Here is a 14,121-nt window from a genome sequence, read left to right on the forward strand (position 1 = left end):
GCGTGCTCGCCGGCGTTCATTTCATCGCGTCACGCCGCCGTTGCCGTGCCAGGGGCCGGTCCTGCCATATACTCGCAAGCGCGCGCCGCGCTGCGTTGCTTTGACGCATGCGCGTTTCAGCGCGTCCGGCGTCCCTCCGTCACGAGAAGAGGGAGACGCAGTGTTGTCTGGGTAACACATCGACGTGAAACGCAGCATGTCGCAATTCGTGCCAGTTGCTGTCGGGCCGCGCCGACGGACGCTGGTCGCGCCTCGCGTCAGACTATAAAGTGTTCGCGTTTTGCTTACGTATCGTCGCTGTGCCCAGCGTGCGTGCGCGTCAACGCTACATTGGAGTATATTGGACCCTTCATGGTGCGTTCGCGGCCGTTTTGCTAGCTGCACATATACCAAATTTGGTGTTACGTGACGTCAGTGAATGACGAAATATGACTGGTGCAAACATGATAATCCTGACACGCAAGTAATGTAAGAACATGACAACATACCATGGTCATAATGTGCTCGCGGCCGTTTCGCTAGCTCCACATGTACTAAATTAGGTATCACATGACTTGAATAGATGACGAAGGTAAATGACACACCAAACATGATAATCATGACATGGAAGTGATGTACGGCATTCACCTCCACCTCGTAACGTTATGCTGATTTTAAAGTGACATAACCTTTCTCATTCGTGCTTCGCATATCATCGATTCCCACTGTACGCGGGATCTGCCAATTTTTTTTTCCACGAAAATTCTCTCTGAATGGAACAACGACAGCCGTGGAGCCAGCTAACATTTATGCAACCGACTAGACATGCTTCTATAAAAACGAGCACTAGACATCAATGCCGCACGTTTGAGTAGACTTACGTTGTGCTTGGCGTGTGACGTAAACTTCCGCGTAACGTAAAGACGTCCCACGACTTCCCACATTTGCTTTCTCAGCAACTTTACGCAGTTCATCCAAAGTGGTGTCTCCATTATGTACCCGAACGCAGCGTTCCTGAAAGCTTGTTCGGCGTCTCGAAAGGTCTTTGACGCGTAAGACGCCCAGTGTAGGATCCTTCGCCAGCCAATGTAGTTGTAGATCGTGTATCTGTGGGAGGGAGGGGAAACGATACAAAGCGAGAAATTTATAAAAGCTTTTCGTGTGTCCTCCGAGATTTGTTGTGGTTTGTGTTCTGTAGGAGCAGGTGGGAGAAATTTATAAAAGCTTTTCGTGTGGCCACCGAGATTCGTTCCGGCAAACGCCCTGTCGCCATGACTTCATCGCAGAAATGCCAGTCTCAGTCTGTCTGTGTGTATGTCTGTCTGTCCGTCGCGCGATACAGCCTTTAAGCTTGTGCTCAATGCCCGCCCATTTTCATCTTGTGTCTTCGTTGATACTTGTGAATTTTGTCGGTTAAAAAGTAAATATATTACACAAATCTGAGGGGCAACCTCAATACGCAAGTATTGGCACGGTGTTCCTTTACTAGAAAATACATAAATACGCAGTTCTAAAGACCATTGCGTTTCTTACGTTGCGTTGATAATGCGACGCTAGGAACGAAAAAGTGCGTGGGCGGGTGGAAGAGCTCTGTGTGGAATAGAACTGACAGACAGACAGACGGACGGACAGACGGACCGACGAACCGACGGACAGACAGACAGAATAGAACGGTGGAGACAGACAGAATAGAACGGTATAGACAGACAGAATAGAACGGTAGAGACATACTGGTGGTTGGAACGAGACAGTGTGCAATAGAATGGTACAGACTGACAGACAGGCGGGTGGAATAAGACAGTGTGGAATAGAATGGTACAGACTGACAGACAGGCGGGTGGAACGAGACAGTGTGGATTAGAATGGTACAGACTGACAGACAGGCGGAAGAATGAGACAGTGTGGAATAGAATGGTACAGACTCACAGACAGGCGGGTGGAACGAGACAGTGTGGAATAGAATAGTACAGACTGACAGACAGGCGGGTGGAACGAGACAGTGTGGAATAGAATGGTACAGACTGACAGACAGGCGGGTGGAACGAGACAGTGTGGAATAGAACGGTACAGACTGACAGACAGGCGGGTGGAACGAGACAGTGTGGAATAGAACGGTACAGACTGACAGACAGGTGGGTGGAACGAGACAGTGTGGAATAGAATAGTACAGACTGACAGACAGGCGGGTGGAACGAGACAGTGTGGAATAGAATGGTACAGACTGACAGACAGGCGGGTGGAACGAGACAGTGTGGAATAGAATGGTACAGACTGACAGACAGGCGGGTGGAACGAGACAGTGTGGAATAGAACGGTACAGACTGACAGACAGGCGGGTGGAACGAGACAGTGTGGAATAGAACGGTACAGACTGACAGACAGGTGGGTGGAACGAGACAGTGTGGAATAGAATAGTACAGACTGACAGACAGGCGGGTGGAACGAGACAGTGTGGAATAGAATAGTACAGACTGACAGACAGGCGGGTGGAACGAGACAGTGTGGAATAGAATGGTACAGACTGACAGACAGGCGGGTGGAACGAGACAGTGTGGAATAGAACGGTACAGACTGACAGACAGGTGGGTGGAACGAGACAGTGTGGAATAGAATAGTACAGACTGACAGACAGGCGGGTGGAACGAGACAGTGTGGAATAGAATGGTACAGACTGACAGACAGGTGGGTGGAACGAGACAGTGTGGAATAGAATAGTACAGACTGACAGACAGGCGGGTGGAACGAGACAGTGTGGAATAGAATGGTACAGACTGACAGACAAGCGGGTGGAACGAGACAGTGTGGAATAGAATAGTACAGACTGACAGACAGGCGGGTGGAACGAGACAGTGTGGAATAGAATGGTACAGACTGACAGACAGGCGGGTGGAACGAGACAGTGTGGAATAGAACGGTACAGACTGACAGACAGGCGGGTGGAACGAGACAGTGTGGAATAGAATGGTACAGACTGACAGACAGGCGGGTGGAACGAGACAGTGTGGAATAGAACGGTACAGACTGACAGACAGGTGGGTGGAACGAGACAGTGTGGAATAGAATGGTACAGACTGACAGACAGGTGGGTGGAACGAGACAGTGTGGAATAGAATAGTACAGACTGACAGACAGGCGGGTGGAACGAGACAGTGTGGAATAGAACGGTACAGACTGACAGACAGGTGGGTGGAACGAGACAGTGTGGAATAGAATAGTACAGACTGACAGACAGGCGGGTGGAACGAGACAGTGTGGAATAGAATGGTACAGACTGACAGACAGGCGGGTGGAACGAGACAGTGTGGAATAGAATGGTACAGACTGACAGACAGGCGGGTGGAACGAGACAGTGTGGAATAGAACGGTACAGACTGACAGACAGGTGGGTGGAACGAGACAGTGTGGAATAGAACGGTACAGACTGACAGACAGGTGGGTGGAACGAGACAGTGTGGAATAGAATAGTACAGACTGACAGACAGGCGGGTGGAACGAGACAGTGTGGAATAGAATAGTACAGACTGACAGACAGGCGGGTGGAACGAGACAGTGTGGAATAGAATGGTACAGACTGACAGACAGGCGGGTGGAACGAGACAGTGTGGAATAGAACGGTACAGACTGACAGACAGGCGGGTGGAACGAGACAGTGTGGAATAGAACGGTACAGACTGACAGACAGGTGGGTGGAACGAGACAGTGTGGAATAGAATGGTACAGACTGACAGACAGGCAGTTGGAACGAGACAGTGTGGAATAGAATGGTACAGACTGACAGACAGGCGGGTGGAACGAGACAGTGTGGAATAGAATGGTACAGACTGACAGACAGGCGGGTGGAACGAGACAGTGTGGAATAGAATGGTACAGACTGACAGACAGGCGGGTGAAACGAGACAGTGTGGAATAGAATGGTACAGACTCACAGACAGGCGGGTGGAACGAGACAGTGTGGAATAGAATGGTACAGACTGACAGACAGGCGGGTGGAACGAGACAGTGTGGAATAGAACGATACAGACAGTAAGAGATAAATGAGATGGAATGAAATCAAGTGGGAATGAGTATAAAAAGAAAGGATAAAAGTGTTTGAATGGATTGGATTGGACGATTTTACTAACGCGTGAGTTGTGCGCAGCAGCTTCAATGTCGACGCATAGTAAGGCATGGCGAAAATGCAGACGACCTCATTTTCCGTCAGCGTAATGTTGACCCGGCGGAATTCCTTGTTCAAATGGTCCAATAGTGGAAGCTGAACATAAATGAAGGAAAAAAATAATAAAATTGGACAGGAATAGGTTGCCAAGACTAAAGGCATGTTAACGGGTAGGTACTACGTGATTCACGCGCTACAATCTTGAATGAGAAAAAAGGAAAATCGGTAATTAAAAGAGACCTTTTAATACTGGCTTCCGAAACATCATTGCGAAAAGCATGTTCACACCGCAGCGTGTACAAAAAAAAAACATTTACTTTATACACTAGAGCCGCGTAAAGCTTAGGAAACTACGAAGCTAGCCGAAGTACCTCAGCGCCTGTATACAGGCCCTGAGGTCGGCCAGCTTAGCTGCAAGTACTGCACTCGTACGAACTCGCACAACCATCGGTGCTTCTAAACCTTATGTCAGAATATGCGTCCGGATGTTTTTAAATTCTGGAAATCAGTACATATGTTTCTCTAAACCTGACGTCCAATAATATTCAGAAATTACCCGTAGATGAGATATAGAAAAGGCCAAGCATATTCCAATTGACAATGTCAGCTCACATCTTGTTTCACCCCTCTCCCCGATCCAACCTTCCTCATTGTCCTGGATCTTTCGGGAGACTCAGGTTCCTGTCGGGGCTCGATAGTGCTGCCCCTTGATACCCCGTACAATCAGTGGAACATAAGCATTTCGCGGTCATTCAGCGTATAGTGCATATAAATGTAGACAAATTCCTTACTTCTGGAAAAGCCGACTGCAATGCTTTAATGGTGGTTCTGTTTCCGCTTTGCAATTGATCTCGCTTGTCTGCTTGGGAAACACTGCGCTGTCAGGAAAGAAATGTTATTATTTTTCTTTTCGTCTTTGCAATAAAATATAGAGGGCGGAGGTATACGTTTGCACGATGGTGACATATACGCTTCCATCGCACGCAATCTATACATTACACTTGGTAAGATTGAGCACTCTTTGATAGAGATCATATAAGGCAGCGAGCTGAAAACATAATCGTCACACTCCACGTATGTAGCTCTCAAAATGGTAGGCACCATCGCTTGACCTCGTCGTTATCGAAAATCATTACGGCCGCTATCAATGTGCGCGCACACGTTAGGATAGTGGGATATTTCAGCGCACGCAATCACTTTTGGGGGCTACGCAAAGTGACCTCGGTCCTGAAGGTGAAAAGCCAGGCGAACTTCTCTAGCTTTCCATTAAAGTAATTCTTTTTCTCTCGGTCCTGAATCTGACTGTGGTTTCAGTAATGCCGCAGTAATAGTAGTCTTATCTGTTAGACTGAGCAGGGAAATTAGGCAGTTAACCACACAACTTCTAACCATTTACGAATGAGTGCAAGCGAATCGTAAATCATCTGGCTCACCTTGGCGAGTTCCCTCTCGAATGAAAAAATTTGCTCTGTCAGAGCAATTATCTTCGTTTTCTGCATATGTGGCTTCATGATGGCCAACGCAGTTGAAATCATTGTTTTGTAGGCACCGACTGTTTCCCTGTTCCTTTTGTGTTCTGGATCCACGAGCTCATTCCGTCCGAGTAAAGGAAAACTGAGCTGGTCCAGCTGAAAGAAGAGAGGGTCCTTAGAAACGGCCATCCAGGACATCAGTGTACTGGGCTTGTTCAAGGGCGCCGGAGATTTTCTTGTCGAACAAGGGTTCTGGTTCCGTAAACAATTTACCGTAAATTGTTTTACGTGTAGTCGAGTAGTAATGGACAGGTTCCTTACTTCTCTTAAGGTTGGCGCGGGAATTCGAAACCAAGGGCTTACGTTCATTTTAGCCCTTTATACTATAGAGAGGCAGATTGTGTGTTTAGAAAAAAAAATGCGATTATGTGTTTAGAAGAACGATTGCGAATACTTCGTACTCTACTATGGGAGAGCCCTGAGCCGTCCCGGACATAACAAGATAGGAACAAGTAAACGAAAGCCGAAGTTCAATTGTCCTTTCATTTATTTTCGGTTTTTGCAGTGTTTATTCACACTCTGATGGCTTATAGACTTGTAACTTAAAGCATGCATGACCGGGAGACAAAGGATGGGCCGTGTTGCGATTGTAGTTACCGTTGTGTATCTGCATTTCTGTACCGAGATACACATTAAAGATATATTTGTATCTCAATAGTGAAAAAATTTCAGGTGCATCGAATATATCGCGTTATTGGGCAGGACAGGCGTACCTCGTGATTTTTATTTGTCGTAAATGAGAAAAAAAGTACAGATTTTTTTTTTGCTGCAGAGGGAATTAAAGGAGTGCCGGTGGTCGGCGACATGGGAATGAGGGCCAAGGATTCTCGAAATTTACGAAATGGCACATGAGGTAAAACGTCCGGTGCCGATGGCGGGAAAATGGCGGAGTCAGCACTGTCGACCCCCTGCTGATGAGAGCCGCTCTCTCTCAGGGCCGCTACAGCACTCCTAATTTTGGTGCGACCTTAACCCTTTCGGCCTTGGCGGTGTTAATTGACACCACCGCACAAATTTTCCCCTAGTATCTTGGAAACGTAACTAATTCAGCTCATTCTTGGGGGCATAGTTCTTCAATGATCCCCACTGCAATTGACACCAATATTGTGGCACGTTTGTGGAGGTAGCAGCCACAAAGAAGAAGAAGCGTGACCGAGGTCTTCCGTGAAGCCGAGGCGCGTAAGTTGAGGCGAGCGCCATTTTCAGGACGACGTACCGAAGCTGTTTCAGTGAGTATTAGGCTAAAAAGTAAGACGTTGGTTTCCATTTTGTGTGCACCATTGATTGGCAGAAAAAAATAAGACACTTTTTTTTGTTTTCCAATCACAGGGCCCTAATTACCTAATTTGATGCCACGTTAATTAATCCGAAAATGCTTGTACCAGTGGCTCAATTTTTTGTTTGTGGTCTTCTGAGGTCCTAACTACGAGAAAAACCCGCACAAAAAGTGTATCTGACCAAAATAAAAAATCCAGGGCTGAAAGGGTTAAAGTTGTGGCTTGTCCGTTGGCGTGCGACGTCATCGTCATCACGGCCAAAGCCTTTATGACAATGGCAATGATGCTGATGACGATGAAGATGATCATCATCAAGGAACAACGACTGGCTTGTGCAATACATGAAGTCTCGAGATACTTTACGGTGCACGCATTTTGTATGACTTGAAACAACCAACGGGGGAACGTGCACAGGCCTTGTCTTTGACATCTTCAGCTTAGATCCGATGTACCCAAACAGTATAAATAAAAGGGAAAACGAAATTATATATATAAGAAATAACACGGTTCAGTTCTCCGTACAAAACAAAGAAACGAGACGTAACTGTGTTTCGTCGATGTACTCATGGTTGCACGAGACGAAAACACCGCCCTTTGCCAGTGCTGTCACACTCAACTCCCGTAAATATTCTGCTGAAACAATGAACACCACCCCACGCAACGACAAAAAAAAAAAAGAAGTAAGAAAGGAAACACCGATGCAGTCAAACACGGACGCATGCACGCACGAAAAAAATTTTGCTTCAACGCAATACATGCACACACGCAGCTTGTCACAGACACCAACCGCCCAGCCCGCTTTATCGAAGTGCTAAGGGGCACGTATAGGGCTGCCGTTTTAGAGCAACGAAACGTAAATCTATGTGCACTGGGGCGCAACACTTGCTTTCTAGGGAGACAGCGCACGCGCAGACCATCGTACTACTCTGCGGGCACGCTCTGCAGGCGAGTGGCTGCGCTTCCGGCGTTCCAAATTATTTTGGGAGCACCTGTACACACGCGCACACACATGCATACATACATGCATACATACATTTTTCGATGGAGGAGAAAATGCTGTAGGTCCGTGGATTCAGATTTGGGTACACGTTAAAAAAACCACAAGTGGTCTAAATTTCTAGAGCCCTCCCCTACGGCGTCTTTCGTAATCATATGATGGTTTTGGGACGCTAAACCCCACGTATTATTCATAATCAATACATACATAGCTAAATTTCTGCGTTGAAGTATCCAAATAAAGACTATCGTCTGCAATAGGCTTCAGCGAACTTACTCGGCGCACAGTGACTACGGAGGCAAGAATTCAAGGGTAGCGCCGACTCCGCTAGTCTTTGAGAGATCACCCAAAATATGCGTGGTCCTAGCCGAGCAAGGACGTCACGCATGACGTCACAAGGGGACATCATCGCACAACATCTCTTTGTGAACGCGGGCACAAATTAGGGAGTATGATATACGATTGAGTAAGATGAAGGCGGCGTTCACCTTCGACTTTACATATTCGATTGCGTGAGAGCCGAGTAAAATCTTTCATCCCCGCTTCGCAGTGTATCAAAAGCAATACTTACTCTGATGATATGCGACGAGAGGTTTTCGGGGTCCCTTATGACGCTAAATTGGAACAGTCCGTGCATTCCAGTTTCCAGCAGCATGAACCTGTAGTCCGGATACATGACCCTTTTCTCGTTTGGCGAGTTTCTTGGGCACATTTTTGAATCGTTCCCTTCTGTCGCGTGTGGAGCAAAGAAAAAAAAAAAGATCATATACTCGGTCCTAGTCCTCTAGACTGTAAAGAATGACTACTATGTACTACCGCGGCGGAAAGAAACGCGAACGACCAAAAGCGTGTCATTCGGCTCAGTGAAACTGTGACATGCTTTGACTGTCGATAGGCGAATGTTTGCTGCCAGCCGCCGTCGCCGTATCACCACGCAGTCGCCGACAGTCGCCGTATAGCGCCAGCTGGAGCCCGATTCTAGCGCTGTGGTTGCGCCGGATGAAAATTCGCCCAGCGACAGTTAAAGGAGCCCTGCAACAATTTTCGAGCATGATCATAAAACGCTGCCGACCGGTAGTATAGAGCTCCCGACAACACGTGAGCCAAAAGTCAGCACGCGGCATGGAATTCACAATAAATTATGAAAGTCAGCTGAAAATTGCTTTCACTTCTCTCGACAAATGAGAGAATATGCTCAAAAGTCATACGGAGCAAGCCCATCTATCAGTCATTGGCTGATTTGAACATGGCGCGCTCGCTCGTTACAGAGATCGCCGCGGGAGGCCGCCACTTGTCCACGCGTGCGCGCGTGATCACATTGAAAAAGCCGCGCATTCGGAAAAAAAAAGTGATAGAGGTCACGAGGCGAGGGTGACGTATTTTTTATGACCCTGCCATCCCTCCCTGCTTAGCTTCCAGCGCTTTCGTCGGGGCGAGGGAAGAGAGAATGCAATTGCTGCTTTTGAAAATTCGCCATCTTGCTTGCCATCCCAACTTGCCATCTTGCTGCAATTGCAGCATGCGACAAAGCTTAGTAACTCCACTAGCACTGGATGGATTCTTAAAATTTTTACGGCGTTGAATTCGTAAGGCAATAAGCTCTTCCAGTGAATTCATTCCATGGTTAATTGAAAAAGTGTTTCAGGGCGAATTTAAGGTAGACCAGAGCTTGACAGAGCCGAAGCTATTCTTTTCGCGTTTCTTTTTTCTTTCCATTGGGCTAATACAGTCGGCCTCAAAAGAATGGAGTCGACGCAAGCGCGTTGCAATGTCGACGTGTAGGCCAACCGTCTGCTGTCTGCAGCATTGCTCTTGCGATATTTCAAGGCCGATAACTATGCAGTCGACAGCAGACGACGCAGACGGTAATTTCGCCATGCTTTCGCGTGGCCCCTATTCTTCTGTGGCCGACTGTGCCTGTCCACACCGCGTACCTGGATATGCCGATTTCGTTGTTAACGGTGTCGATTCCCACGTTAGTCGTGTTGACTCGGTATCTTCGAACATGGTCTGAGATTCTGTCGGGCGTGTTGCTTTCACCGTCGTAAAAGATGGCGATGTCCACTTTCTGGGCGATTTCGTCGGCGTTGCTTTCATCACCAAGGGCCATCGCTTCAATCCTTTCGCAGCCATCAGCGTCCTGAGAAAGCGGATGTCCTTTTCCCCGGGATTATCTGTCACGCGCGAAAGAAATGGTTGTCACTGGCGTATCTTCAACATTGCTGTTGCACGAAGAAAACAGACACATGGATTCACAGTTTGTATATTTGCAGTATGAATGGAGACGGGACCAACGTATTGGCCGCGTCGCGATGAAAGCTCGCCTTCCCTGCGGTGGGAGCGTAATCGTTTCTGCAGGCATTTTTAATAAAGCTGTTCCCTCTCTCTCAATGGAGATTAGGTGATGGCGTAATACGTGCGTCACAGAGGCACTGCAGAAAGTCCGCCCTGCCACGGTGGTCTAGTGGCTAAGGCACTCGGCTGCTGACCCTCAGGTCGCGGGATCGAATCGCAGCTGCGGCGGCTGAATTTCCGATTGAGACCGAAATGTTGTTGGCCCGTGTGCTCAGTTTTGGGTGCACGTTAAAGAACCTCAGGTGGTCGAAATTTCCGGAGCCCTCCAGTACGGCGTCTCTCATAATCATATGGTGGAATTGGGACGTTAAACCCCACATATCAATCACTGAATGGGGGGGGGGGGGTGCGAGTGTTTGTCGCAGCGCCCCCCCCCCGTCCTTATTAAGGTATATGGAACTGACCTTGTGCTCCCTTCTCTATTTGGTCAATTTATCGAAGTGACTTTGCGTGCCCTCTCCTAGGGGACTATAGGAAAAGTGACCCCACTTGAATACCAATGCTACGAAAGCCCTAGTTGCTGCTTTATACGAGCTTGCTTCAGTTTAAATAATTTCTTCTTATGTTAGCTATAAATAATCGTAATGTTCTCTTAATGCTTCCTAATAATTGTTTCAAATAAAGTGAATAATTGTATAGCTGTTTTGCAAATATTTACCTCACCAGTCTAGGGCTGCTTTGAAAATGGTGGCGTCGCTATTCGAAAACTACTCGAACAGCATTCAATTTTTATTCGCGTTTAATTCGGCGTCATCACTATCTGATTCGTATTAGATTCGGTTCTGAAAATTCACTTTTCGCGCACTTCTATACACATATCTAATCATGCGGACAGCAACGCCGACACCCGAATTTCTGGCCAAACGAGCTGACACGAAAGGAATAGATGTCGTGTATACCGTTAGAGATGCATGACTGGTATGCGATCCTTGCTTTGTCCTCCACGTTGTGTCGTTTCTTTCCGGTGAGTACGTGCTTGCTGAGCATTGCTGAAACGAGCAGCATGTGGAAAATACGGTCAAATTAGAGTCGTTGCCTGTGACATCCGATTGGGATTCGTTTGAGGGGCGAAGCTCCTCTTACATAAGGTGTAACCTTCTCCCGCGTCAGGCGTCACCGGCAGCATCTCCCGAACAGTATAATAGATGGCGCTGCCTCATCACCATATCTCGTCACATTTCCTAGATGGCGTTGGTCTTATACAAATGTGTGCAATATGACGGACGGATGCACGCACTGATGGACCAACAGATGGGCTCAAGAACGGACGAGTGGATGGACGGACGGATGGACGGAAGCATGGATGAATGAACGCATAGATAGACGGACGGATGGATGGATGGACGCTTCGGCCCATTCATCATCATTCACTCCACGGATATGCTGCGATTTTTTAAAATTGAAATAGTCAATGGGATACATTTGGGTCGTTTCTGCTGTACCGGTTGTTCCGTTTCGATTAACAAATAAAATATTCATTACTAATAATCAAAAAAACATCCACGGCTTTCACAAAGTCGCGTAAGGCTTAATCACAGCAGAGTTGGTGGAGACTTAGCTAGACCCAGCTTCGTTATAGGCTTTTAACTGTCTCTCTCTCTCTATGCCGTTGCCATACTATACTATACTATACCAAGTTATACTTTACTGTAGTGCACTATATTCTACTATACTGTACACTATATAAAAAAGGAACCCTCCTCTCAGTGTATGCGCACAGACTGGGCTGCGCGGCAAAACGTGGGGTCATTAACCGCCGCGCGAGTACCTTCAAGACTCCTCTTTGCCTTCCATACCTCGACTTTCGTCTGTTTTTTCTAGCACATTCGTGCTCGCGCTGCAACCCTTATTATCATGAACTTCAAGACTCCGTTGCACCGTCGCCACAGTCCCTCCTAAGTAGAGTGTCCCCTAAGGAAGTAACCAAGCCGGTTTCGAAACGTCGGGATCCTACGTGTTTTCACGTACTTCACTTTGGTTGGAGTTAAAAATAGCTTTTTTTCTGTTTACCTACCCAACCAGACAGACTTCATGCCTAGCGTTTATACTCATGCCTCGCCTTTGAACTCGGTTGGGTTTATGGACAAAGCACCACCTAGTTACGTTATACGAGCTTTGCGCATATCAACTCCATGCTCTGGCCACAGGCACATGCGTTGCAGATTTCGCAAAGCGTGATTAAAAATGGGCAGATTGAATCGGACTGCGGAGCAAGGCGACGAGAGATAATGGAAGCGCGAGTCTTCTGCGGGAGCCGATATGGGCCGCAACTGATATTGCTCGCGTAAGCCCAAGATGTGCTGTAACCATCAATGGTGTCAAATAAATCACCCTTGTTGTTTATTTCTGGCGAGTGATTAAGAAAAAAAAAACGAAGAAAAAGAAAAAAAACTCAAAAACGTTTGGTGAATATACATTATGGGTAGAATTTAATCTCCTAGGCTGACGTTAGATGGTAATATTATTTTTTTATATTGCCAAAAAGGCAGAGTCTTTATTAAAATGTGACGGAGGCACAAGTTTAGATGGGCAAACGAGATTTAGAAGTTTGAGATAACGGGGCCGCAGCAAGCAGCGGATTGGGTTCATTCGTGAGTGACGCTTTTTCTCTGATGCGGGCGTAGTCAGGGCCATGATATAGGTCATTCTTGTTTTCCGTATGGTTAGTAGTTTTGTCGCAAAGTGAGGCACCGAATTCGAAAAGAATGTGGCTTCAAATGAAGGCTTAGGCTAGATACAGTTGTGTAATTCAACTTACTTTTCAGCTCTGCATTCAATTGATCGTCGAGCATTCTAAACACTCCATAATTGGCGGCATCTTTCGGAAGGGGGTGCTCTTTTTTCCACCCACTGCACACAAATTCGTAGAAGTCGTCGCAAGGGTCAAGTTTGGTATCCAAGGTTTTCTTGATTTCATTCGCTACAAAAAAAAAGTTCGAAGGAATACTTTTTACTGAGTGAAACTTCGTGTAAAAACAGGTGCATAATTTATTTATTTTATTTACAAAATACTGCAGACCCATTTAAGGGCCCCAGCAGGAGGGGCAAAGATCATAACATTGCACACAGGTGTAAAACAGCAAGAACAAAAAATATACATCATATACAAAAGATACAAAAACATAGGTCATGGTTAAATACGCTCAAGTGCCTCTACAGAGCTGGTTAAGGATTGAGGTAGGCAGTTCCAGTCGTTTATGGTTCGAGGAAAGAACGAGTATTTGAAAATGTTTGTTCTGGCGAAATACTGTGTTATTGAATGAGTTTATCGATGCCGGGTTTGTCTTGTCGTAAGCGGTTTCAGATACAAATCACGGTTTACTGACAGCTTGTTGTTATTTAAAAGAAAAAGAAATTTGAGCCTGTGAATTTTACGACGTTTTTCAAGTGTGGGTATACTGTTTTCTCTCATAAGGTTTGTGGGGGAATCAGTTCTTCGGTACTTGGAGTAAATAAAACGTACCGCTGTGCGTTGGATTCGTTCGAGAGCCTCAATGTTTCTTTTTGTGTATGGGTCCCAGACGATTGAGGCATATTCCAGTGAGGGGCGTATAACAGTAAAATAAGTTAGTTTTTTTACAGTAGAAGGAGCATGCTTTAGTGTGTGTCTCAAAAGACCAAGTTTACGGAAAGACGATGCGCAAATATTAGAGATGTGCTTATTTCAGCTGAGGTCGTTTGTTAGAGTGACACCAAGGTACTTATACTCAACAACCTCAGCTAGTGTCTGGGTACCGGATAATTACCATTTCCTAGACATTTCCTCACCCCGAGTGCTTCGCAGACCTTACTCGCCAATCGTATTAAAGAAAAATGGCCCCGTGT

The sequence above is a fragment of the Rhipicephalus microplus genome, chromosome 10 (assembly GCF_043290135.1).
Source record: "Rhipicephalus microplus isolate Deutch F79 chromosome 10, USDA_Rmic, whole genome shotgun sequence".
In the NCBI taxonomy this organism is placed as follows: Eukaryota; Metazoa; Arthropoda; class Arachnida; order Ixodida; family Ixodidae; genus Rhipicephalus; species Rhipicephalus microplus.